At 37.6% G+C, this 10,625-nt stretch overlaps 1 protein-coding gene across 1 annotated transcript in view; it reads right to left on the minus strand.

Annotated features, from left to right (window-relative positions):
* The window catches only part of TRHDE (thyrotropin releasing hormone degrading enzyme), a 427,626-nt gene that overhangs the window by 229,088 nt on the left and 187,913 nt on the right, over positions 1-10,625 (minus strand). The window lies entirely within an intron of this gene.

Below are 10,625 nucleotides of genomic sequence, written 5' to 3' on the forward strand. Positions count from 1 at the left end.
CATGCTTCTCTCAAATCCCCAGGCTTCTGGCTTAATTCTCACTTCTTTTGGTATCTGCCTCACTTCACCCTTTAAATTTCACCCTCAATACTTCCATTCATACTGTAGTAGCATCTCAACCAGAATCCAAGTTCTCTTTCCAGCTCTGCTGACCAGGCCTCTCTTTGCAGAGGGCAATGGCCATAATAGTTAAAGGTTCAAGCTCTGGAGCCTACGCAGTCCAGGATTGAAATGCAGCTCTATTACTTATTAGCTGTAGGACCTTGAACAAATTGTTCAATCTCTCAGCTTCCTTTTCCTCATTGATAAAATGAGGATAATAATGGTACTTGCCCCACAGGTTGTTGTGAAGATTAAATGAGATGGTTTATGTTAAGAATTTAGCCCTTGGCACAAAGCATTTGATAAGCCAATGTTAACTATCACTATTTGAGACCTTTCCAATTAAAACCCACCTTGGGGAATAGAATTGAATTGCAAGCCTTAGTTTGAGATGGGAGGAGGAATCTTGTCTCTGAACAAAGATCGAGGGTTGGTTAATATGTTGGGTTGGGCATTTTGATTTCTGATTCGAAATTGTATTTTATGACTCAAAGCAACATACAACCTTCCTAAGAATGCACTCTTCACCCCACCCACCCCCCAAAAAAGAAAACACCATAGGACATGCTCATATCATCATTCAGGGGCACTAAATTTAAAAGTGTAGTAGGTGAAAAAACAAAATGTAATATTTTGATTATGTCATGACTGGCCCTTATTCAAGATAATACTTCCACAAGCACTTGTGCTTAAGTATAAAATATAGAACTCCATACTTTGAAGGTTACAATATGTGGATGGAAAATATAAATTGCATTCGCAATTATAATACTAATCTAGTAAAATTCAGAGAAGTCACCCAGTACGGATATTTGCAATATGAGAACAACTATCCCAGGTTTTCCTTTCAAGTGCATATTCTGAGGGTTTGTTGTTGTTATTGTTATTGTTTTACTCACAAACAGGTTAAATTCTAAAATACTGAATTACTGTTCTGATAAAGAAGAGTTTAAGCTTTGCCATGCCTGGTACATTCTCACAAAATTTAGGAGGGAGTCAGTCCAACAAAGCTTTAAATCCAAAGGCACTTTTCTTCTGGTGGATTTTCTGTTTGGGCATCTTTCCTGCAAAAAAGACTAGTTTCATTTACACATTTTGGCCTCTAACAGAATTTTCATCAGCAGCACTTGTATTCACAATCTTAGCTTTTAAGTTCTCGAACTTCTAGCTTTCTACTGAATGATCATTAGGCCTTAATATGCAGTAATGTTTTACTGATCCTCCTGCCACACAGTCAAAAGATTTTTTTTTTTTTTCAAGTTTCTGTAATCACTTTTCTTGACACTTACTGATTATTCTCAATTGCCAGGGAGGGACACATTTCATGTTTTGCCTGATTTCCTTTTTCCTTGTGAAATAATTTCTATGTCAAAGGGAACATTTGTCATTTTCTCACCCCTTTAATTTTAAAAATTAGCTCTACTTTAATTTCCATCATCATAATGTGCCTCTCATTTCTAACACTTTCAAAACTCACGTCTTCGCTTTAATGGACATGATTAGGCATAAACACAGCAAAAAGACTAAATGGCCCCTATGTCCATCGGTTGATGACAGGCAAAGTTGACTAACACTTGTTATGTAACAAAGATTTGCTGTTATCTAAGAGAATAAAGTCGGGAAGTGAAAGCGCCTCTCTATTAACGTTCCATTTGCAGTATATTTTCATTTACTCCAAAAATATTTATCCATTACCTAATATAGGCCAGAATGATCTGGGAACTGGATATACAAACCTTGAACAATCAAGGTATAGTCCCTGCAATATATGAAGCTTAAAATCAAAGTGGGGGTACATGCAAGTTAAAAAGCATTCACATTAGAGCTACACAGAAAGGCAAATACAGTGTAATATTTATGGTACAACAAGTACATGGCATAATGATGTGGTATAGGGCATAGATTAAGAACATGGGCTTTGAAGCCAGGCAGGCTAAGTCCTAAACTCACTTCCACTACTTACTGGTTGTGTGACCTGGGGCATGTTACTTATCCTCTCTGTCCCTCATTTTCTTTACCTGAGAGATGGAAATGATTTTAACAACTACGTCACAGAGTTACTGTGAAGAATATTGTTGGAACACAGTTCTCAAGGGTCTCTCACATTTCTTTTTATCTGGCAAGCACAGACACTGACTGTTTTTTGTTCCAAGCTATATTTTCAAGGATGTTTGTTTAGGGATGACAGGACAGTACCCTCTCAAGAGCAAAGGGCAGGCCTGCTTACCACCACTTACAAAAGAATCAGATTCCCTAGGCTCAGAGTTCCTCACCTATAATGTAATACATTGCATAAGTGGGTATCATGTGGCCCTCTTTATGTTGCCTTTGAGAACTGGAGCTCAGGGAACTGTCAAACACACACACACACGATACTCTGGCTATAGCTATTGCTGGAATAACTAAGTCTTGCTCTAATCCAGGAGTTTCACGTCTCCTGCTAGCATCCATGAAACTATGGCAAGCTTACTTGTTAAGCTTGCATGTAGGGTAAGGTAAAATCTCAGACTCTTCACAGTAAGGATTACTGTTATTACTATTTAGAACAAGAGGTAAGAAGCAAGTTCTCAAAAATGGTTAGCTTCTGTGGCAGGCAGAATAATGCCCTTTCCCTCTTGCCCAAAGATGCCCATAGTCCAGTTCCCAGAACCTGGGTGTATGTTAGTATGCATGGAAAAGGTGGACCTTAATGGAGGTATCCTGGATTATCCAAGATGATCCTGTGTAATCTCAAGCATCCTTAAAAGTAAAAGTTAGGGAAGAAGATGGCAGTATAGAGAGGAGTGGAAGCTAGTTTGTGCCCCTGGAACAGCTAATAAACAACCAGGAACAACTAGTAAATAATCTGGAATAACTGTGGGGGGACAAACATGAGTGTCCACTTATCACACATGCAACCTGTGATTGCATGAGATCACAGCATAAAATCTGTAAGCAAAAACTGTGGATCCAAGCCAGGAGCCCCCTCCCCCAACAGCCTGAACTGCAAAGCTTCCAGTGCTAGAGAGTAGCACTCTCCCAGCAAGCGAATATAGCTCAGTTAATTTCCAACTGGGGTTTTAATTAACAAACCCAGACTGCTCAATACAAGCTATGGATCCCCAACAAGCAGACAGAGGCTTTGGGTGATGACTGACCTTGGAGAGCCGGAGGGTGGCCACAGAATGGCCCTGAAGGGGGCTTTCTGTCCCTTTTTTGGCTCAGTGGAGAAAGCCATTTTCAGTTTCCAGTGCTCTGACCCAGACAAGGGTGGAGATAGCACTGGCAGAGTCTATTCAAATGCTAAGGACCTCTCCCTAGGGGGGGTGTCCTCCCTAAAAGGAAAGAGGTGGGGCCCAGCTCTATTACCTGCCTTCCATTCAGAACCAAACACCAGAGTCTGGGGGAAAACAGCCACAGACCACACCTCCTTACACCAGTATGGAGCTACAAGCTGACAGGCGCCACCTGCTGGGCAGAAAAGCACAGTGACTTCAGGCCTCACAGGGTGTACCAATCTTCTAAGACACCCTCAGGGAAATCGTATAGTATTCCTTCTTTCCAAGACCTGAGCCCGTTCTGGTCTGAGAAAACCTGATTAGGGTAACCAAGGAACCCAGATGCCTAGACAACAAAAAACTACAACCTACACTAAGGAAAATGAATTTATGGCCCAGTCAGAGGAACAAACTTACACTTCAACTGAGATACAGGAATTGAAACACCTAATACTAAATCAACTCAAAAAGTTTAGGGAAGATATGGCAAAAGAGATGAAACATACAATGACAACACTGGGTGTACATAAGGTAGAAATCAAAAGTTTGAAAAACTAACTGGCAGAATCTGCAGAAATGAAAGGCACAACACAAGAGATGAAAGACACAATGGAAACATACAACAGCAGATCTCAAGAGGCAGAAGAAAACACTCAGGAACTGGAGAACAAGGCACCTGAAAGCGTACACACAAAAGAACAAGACAGAGAAAAGAATGGAAAACCACAAGCAACATCTCCGGAACTTAAGGACAAAACAAAAAGCAATAATGTAACTATCATTGGTGTACCCAAAGGAGAAGAGAAGGGAAAAGGGATAATAATAGAGGAAATAATAGAGGAAATGATCAATGAAAATTTCCCATCTCTTATGAAAAACATAAAATTATGGATCCAAAAAGCACAGCATACCCCAAACAGAATTGATCTGAATAGGCCTATGCCAAGACACTTAATAATCAGATTATCAAACGTCAAAGATAAAGAGGGAATCCTGAAAGCAGCAAGAGAAAAGCGATCCATCACATACAAAGGAAACTTGATAAGACAATGTGCGGATTTCTCAATAGAAACTATGGAGGCAAGAAGGAAGTGGGGTGATATATTTAAGATACTGAAAAAGAAAAACCACCAAGCAAGAACCCTATATCTGGCAAAACTGTCTTTCAAATATGAGGGAGAGCTTAAAATATTCTCTGACAGACAATGACAGAGTTTGTGAACAAGATACCTGCTCTACAGGAAACACTAAAGGAAGCACTGCAGACAGATAGGAAAAGATAGGAGTGAGAGGTTTGGAAAACAATTTTGGGGGACAGTAGCACAGCAATGTAAGTACACGGAACAAATATGACTGTGAGCGTGGTTGAAAGAGGAAGGTTAGGAGCATGAGGGATGCCAGAACAAAAGAGAAAAGATAAAGACTGGGATTGTATAACTAAGTGAAACCTAGGGTATTCAACAATTGTAATAAAAGTTACAAATATGTTTTTACATGAGGTAGAAAAAATGAATGTCAACATTTCAAGGTGTTAAAAATAGGGTGGGATTGGGGGGAAAATACAATCAATGCAAACTAGAGAACTATAATTAACAGAAATGTTGTGTTATGCTTCCTTTAATATAACAAAGGCAATATACCAAAGCTAAGTGCATATGGGGGGAGGGAAATAGGGGAAGGGTATGGGATTCCTTGCATTGGTGATGTTGTCTGTCTCTTTATTCTACTTTAATTTAATGCTATCTTTCCTTTTGTGGCTTTCTGGCTGTCAAGTTTTTTTTTTTTTTTCTTGCTCTCTCTTTCTTCTTTCTTTTTCTTTTGTCCCTCTACCTTCTTTGACTCTTCCTCTTCCTTTGTGGAAGAAATGGAGATGTCCTTATATAGATAGTGGCAATGGTGGTGAATACATAAATATGTGACTATACAGGGAACCAATGATTGTTTACTTAGGACGGAATGTATGGTGTGTGAATAAAACCTTCTTAAAAAATGGGTTGATGAAGAAACATTGAGGGCGCTATGTTGAGTGAAATAAGACAGACACATAAGGATAAGTATTGAAGGGTCTCACTGATATGAACTAACTATAATATGTAAACTCATAAACATGAAATATAAGTTACCAGGATATAGAGTGAGGCTAAAGAATGGGGAGCAGTTGCTTATTATGAGCAGAATGTTCAACTAGGGTGAACTTAAATGTTTGGAAATGAACAGAGGTAATGGTAGCACATTGTGAGAATCACTAACAGTGCTGAGTGGTGTGAGAAGGTGGTGGAAAGGGGAAGCTCAGAGTCATGTATGTCACCAGAAGGAAAGTTGGAGGTTAAAAGATGGGAATGTGTAAAACAGTGAACCTTGTAGTGGACAATGTCCATGCTTAACTGTACAAATATTAGAAATCTCTTTGTGCCAGTTTGAATGTATTGTGTCCCCCAAACGCCATTAGATCTCTGATGTAGTCTTGTGGGGCAGATGTTTTGGTGCTGATTAGATTTGCTTGGAATGTGCCCCACCCAGCTATGGGTGATGACTCTGATGAGATATTCCCATGGAGGCATGGCCCCACCCATTCAGGATGGGCCTTGATCAGTGGAGCCATATAAATGAGCTGACTCAAAGAGAAGGAACTCAGTGTGCAGCTGTGAGTGACGTTTTGAAGAGGAGCAAGCTTGCTAGAGAGGAACATCCTGGGAGAAAGCCATTTTGAAACCAGAACTCTGGAGCAGACACCAGCCTCATGCCTTCCCAGCTAACAGAAGTTTTCTGGATGCCATTGGCCATCCTCCAATGAAGGTACCCGATTACTGATGTGTTACCTTGGACACTTTATGGCCTTAAGACTGTAACTGTGTAGCCAAGTAAACCCCCTTTTTATAAAAGCCAATCCGTCTCTGGTGTTTTGCATTCTGCAACAATAGCAAACTAGAACACTATTTCATGAACCAGAACAAATGTATGACACCATAACTAGAAGTTAATGATAGAGGGACATATAGGAAAAAATATATGCCTATTGCAAACTATAGGTATATATATAATATATGCCTATTATATATAGTGTGTGTGTGTGTATATATATATATATATATAAAATACTAACTGTAGCATTTTAGCATTCTTTCATCAACAGTAACAAACGTACTATACCAAAACTATGAATCAATAAAGTGGGGGGAGGTTTAGGGGTATGGGAGGATTTGAGTTTCCTTTTTTTGTCTTTATTTCTTTTCTGGAATAATCAAAATGTTCTAAAAAAAATGAAAAAAATTAATTGTAGTGATGGATGCACAGCTGTATGATGGTACCATGGGAAATTGATCTTTGGATAATTGTATGGGTTGTGAACAATCTCAATAAAAAGAAAATCTAAAGAAAAAAAAAGAGAGAGAACAGAATGGTTCTTACATGGATTAATAATTCCTGAAGGAGGAAAACAAACTTGAGGTCTTAGCTGACCACAAGCTCAGTCTGTGACATAGTTTGATATATCTGGCTGTTGATAAGGTCAATTCTGTCTTAGGCTTCATTAAAAGTACAAAGCCTAGAACACAGGGGGTAAAGCCAGTTCAGACTTAACTATCTGGAGTTGAACTACAGAACTACAAACTTTAGAGGCACTAAGGCCCCCCAAAAAGATATTGGTGCATCCACCCTCTACCTCTCCTATATAACTCAAAATAAATCAATAGTAAGTCTTAAAAGAAGGGTGGGTAACATCATGGGATTGAGAACATCTTCTTGACCAAAAGGAAGATGTGAAATGAAACGAAATAAAGTTTCATTGTCTGCAAGATTCCAAATGGAGTCTAGAGGTCACTCTGGTGGACATCCTTATGCACTACATAGATAACCCTTTTTAGATTTTAATACACTGGAATAGCTAGAAGTAAATACCTGAAACTATCAAACTGCAACCCAGTAGCCTTGACTCTTGAAGATAATTGTGTAACAATGTAGCTTACAAGGGGTGACAGTGTGATTCTGAAAGCCTTGTAGATCACACTCCCTTTATCCAGTGTATGGATGGATGAGTAGAAAAATGGGGACAAAAACTAAAAGAAAAATAGGGTGGGGGGGATAATTTTTCACTTTTATTTTTTATTCTTATTTTTACTTTTTCTGCTATGTGGAAAATGTTCAACAAATAGATTGGGGTGACAAATGCACAACTATATGATGGTACTGTGAACAGTTGATTGTATTCCATGGATGACTGTATGATACGTGAATATATCTCAATAAAACTGAATTTTTAAAAAAAGTAAATGAACAACAGGGGGAGGAGGGGAAAGGGATGTTTTGGATATTCTTTTTCATTTTAATTTTTACTTCATTTTTTTGAGTAGTAAAAATGTTCAAAGTTTGATTGTGGTGATGAATGCACAACTATATGACAATACGGCGAACAACTGACTGGACACTTTGAATAATTGTATGTTATGTGATTATGTCTCAATAAAATTGCATTAAAAATAAAATTTAAAAACAAAGTAAAAGTTAGAAAAAGAAGAGTCAGTGTCAGAGTGATGTGATATGAGAAGGACCAACCAGCCATTGCTGGCTTTACAGGTGGAAGGGACCAGGAGACAAGGAATGCAGGCAGCCTCCAGGAGCAGAAAAAAGTAAGAAAATGGATTCTCACCTAGAGTCTCTGAAAAGGAAAGAAGCCATTACACCTTCACATTAGCCCAGGGACACACCCACTTTGGACTTCTGACCTCCAGAACTATAGGATAATAAATTTGTTATTTTAAAGCACTAAGTTTATGGTTACTTGTTACAGGAGCAATAAGAAACTAAATACAGTTATCATTATCATCATTATAATCATACTCCATAACTATTATCATCATCATCATCAATCTCAACATCATTATTTTTATCATTACCATTACTATAAAAAGATTTTCCTCACCCTGACATGAGAATCAGGGAAAGCTTATGGGAGAAAGTCAGCTCTGAAATCTGTAGAATGAATTGGAGTTAGCTGGAGGAAGAGTGTATAATCAGGCCAAAGGTGTAGTATGTGCAAAATAAGAGCAAACACGGTACGTTCAGAAGACAAAAACTGGATCAATAGGACTGAAGCATATAGTAACAAGTCCTGTTGGTCATGCTGATTTTGAGGTACCTCTGAAACATCCAGATCGAGATGTCTAGTAAGAAACTGAATATAGATGTCTGATGCATTGGGGAGAGGTTTGGACCGAGGAAGCATATTTAAGAAGCCATCAGCCCATAAGAGTAGGACACAGTGCTGAGTGGAGAAGGAGGCTAAGACAGATGTCTGAAGAGCACTGAACAGAAGACATAGATGCAGGAAGGGGGCAAAGGAGCAGAGCTCAAAAAGGTTACCAAGAAGATGCTGTCATAAGACGGCAGAAAAAAACCATGAGAGTGTAACATCCCAGCAGTCAAGAGTAAGGAGATCTCCAAAAAGGAAGGATGAGTCAATACTTTCTGTGAATATCCTAGGTATTTATAAAACACAAGTAGTTAAACATTAATTAATGTTTTCAAAGAATACCAGTTTATCTTTCCTTATTTCCAATAGACTTTCAAATTGAATTATAAAATCTTTCACTCAGATATAACACAAAGTCTAATCATACGTATTAACATAACTATCTGAAGAAAAAAAAAAACAATACTCTGTTAGGGGCATTCATTAGTCAGATATTTAGTGAGGGTCATTTGCTAAAGTGGGCCCATCCAACAGAATGGAACTCAGGAGTTTTTCATATTTTAAAAGTATGAGGTAGCTGGGTGTCATTTTAGAGGTATGGATAGCTCTTTGACACTCTTTAATTGACAGATATACATTTCCAGCAGAAGAGAGTATGAAAAATGGTACTTTTTTATAAATGAGCATTCTTAGCTTTTGAAATTTTGAGTTGTCAGTTAAATGTATTTCCAAATTCATACACACTTCAGAAAGTCTGAGTACAAAGTGATTACTTCTAAAAGAAATTATTTAAGTAGGTTTAGTAAAATGGAAACAAAGATTCATTGTGCCTTAAGACCAATTCCTCTTAGCATTAACTGTACTTGTAGTACACACAATTTTCATTAAAAAGATGCAAACATATAATTAAAAGGAACCAATGTTGAGTTCTTAGCCTAAAACTGTCTAGCATTAATTTCAAACAAAATAAAATACTTATTGAAGCTTCTGAGAAAATATTCACTGACATCATTAGTTACTTGTAGAATTTTTTTATCACTTTTTCTTGTAGTACAAAATATTACTTAATATTAACTAGTATCTAAACAATGGATGGATTTGCAGTGAGTTAGGAGTATAAACAGGAGATACTGAAATTCACTTTGAATTGTAAAGGTTCCAAGAGAAATCTCAGAGTTTTTGAAGTAATGAAGGAAGAGAGTGAAAAAGGAAGAAAATAGAGTTAAAAAAAAAAAATGCAGTTATAGAAAAGAAAACATGGTGACACTATTTTACTTTACTAAATTTTGACACTAACATAAAGCTAATTTGCCTATTAGGGAACTAAAATAGAACCTCAACAATTTAGTCTTTGACATGCATATTACTAAAAGACTTTATCTTTTCATAATCCAAACACTTAGACTTATCATTTGAAATAGCTTCAAGTCACTAAATGCAGTGAAGAAAAATGAATGTCATGAACCATTCAGCCTGAATTACGTATCTGCTGGGAGGTATTGATCAAAATATGAACAATGTCTTTCATTATTGAAGGTATCTGATGCTTTATTACAAATATCTTCTAGCAAGTATAAAAAAAACCGCCATTTCCACAGTTTTCCACAGAAGAATTTCTGAGAGCTTCTATTCAAAGTGTTTTTTTTTCAAAACCCATTACTATTGCTCCAGATATTCCCCAGTTCAATTTACGTTAGATCAAGAAATGAAATACAGAAAAACCAACAATGAGCTGGAGATTGAACTGAACCTTTTACCTCTCCAAGCTCCAGTATCTAATGTGCATCACTAAGCTATACTCCTAAATATATTTTATAAGAAGGAAAACATTTGTATGCCTAATGGGGAAATGCTGAGACGAGGGGATTTTTTTTTTTTTTTTTTTTTTGGTATGCATCATAAAGATGTCGCTCCTAATGTGACTACCCAGGGAACTGACTTGATGGAAAATTGCCAGGAGCCATTTTCCTAACGCCACAGTTAATAGAGCATGAGTGTTCTATAGCTCAAAACAACCCATAACTGATCAGTGTATACTTGCAGCAGAGAGACTACCATGAAGAAAATGGTAACACACT

This window comes from Choloepus didactylus, chromosome 8, assembly GCF_015220235.1.
Source record: "Choloepus didactylus isolate mChoDid1 chromosome 8, mChoDid1.pri, whole genome shotgun sequence".
Taxonomy (NCBI): Eukaryota; Metazoa; Chordata; class Mammalia; order Pilosa; family Megalonychidae; genus Choloepus; species Choloepus didactylus.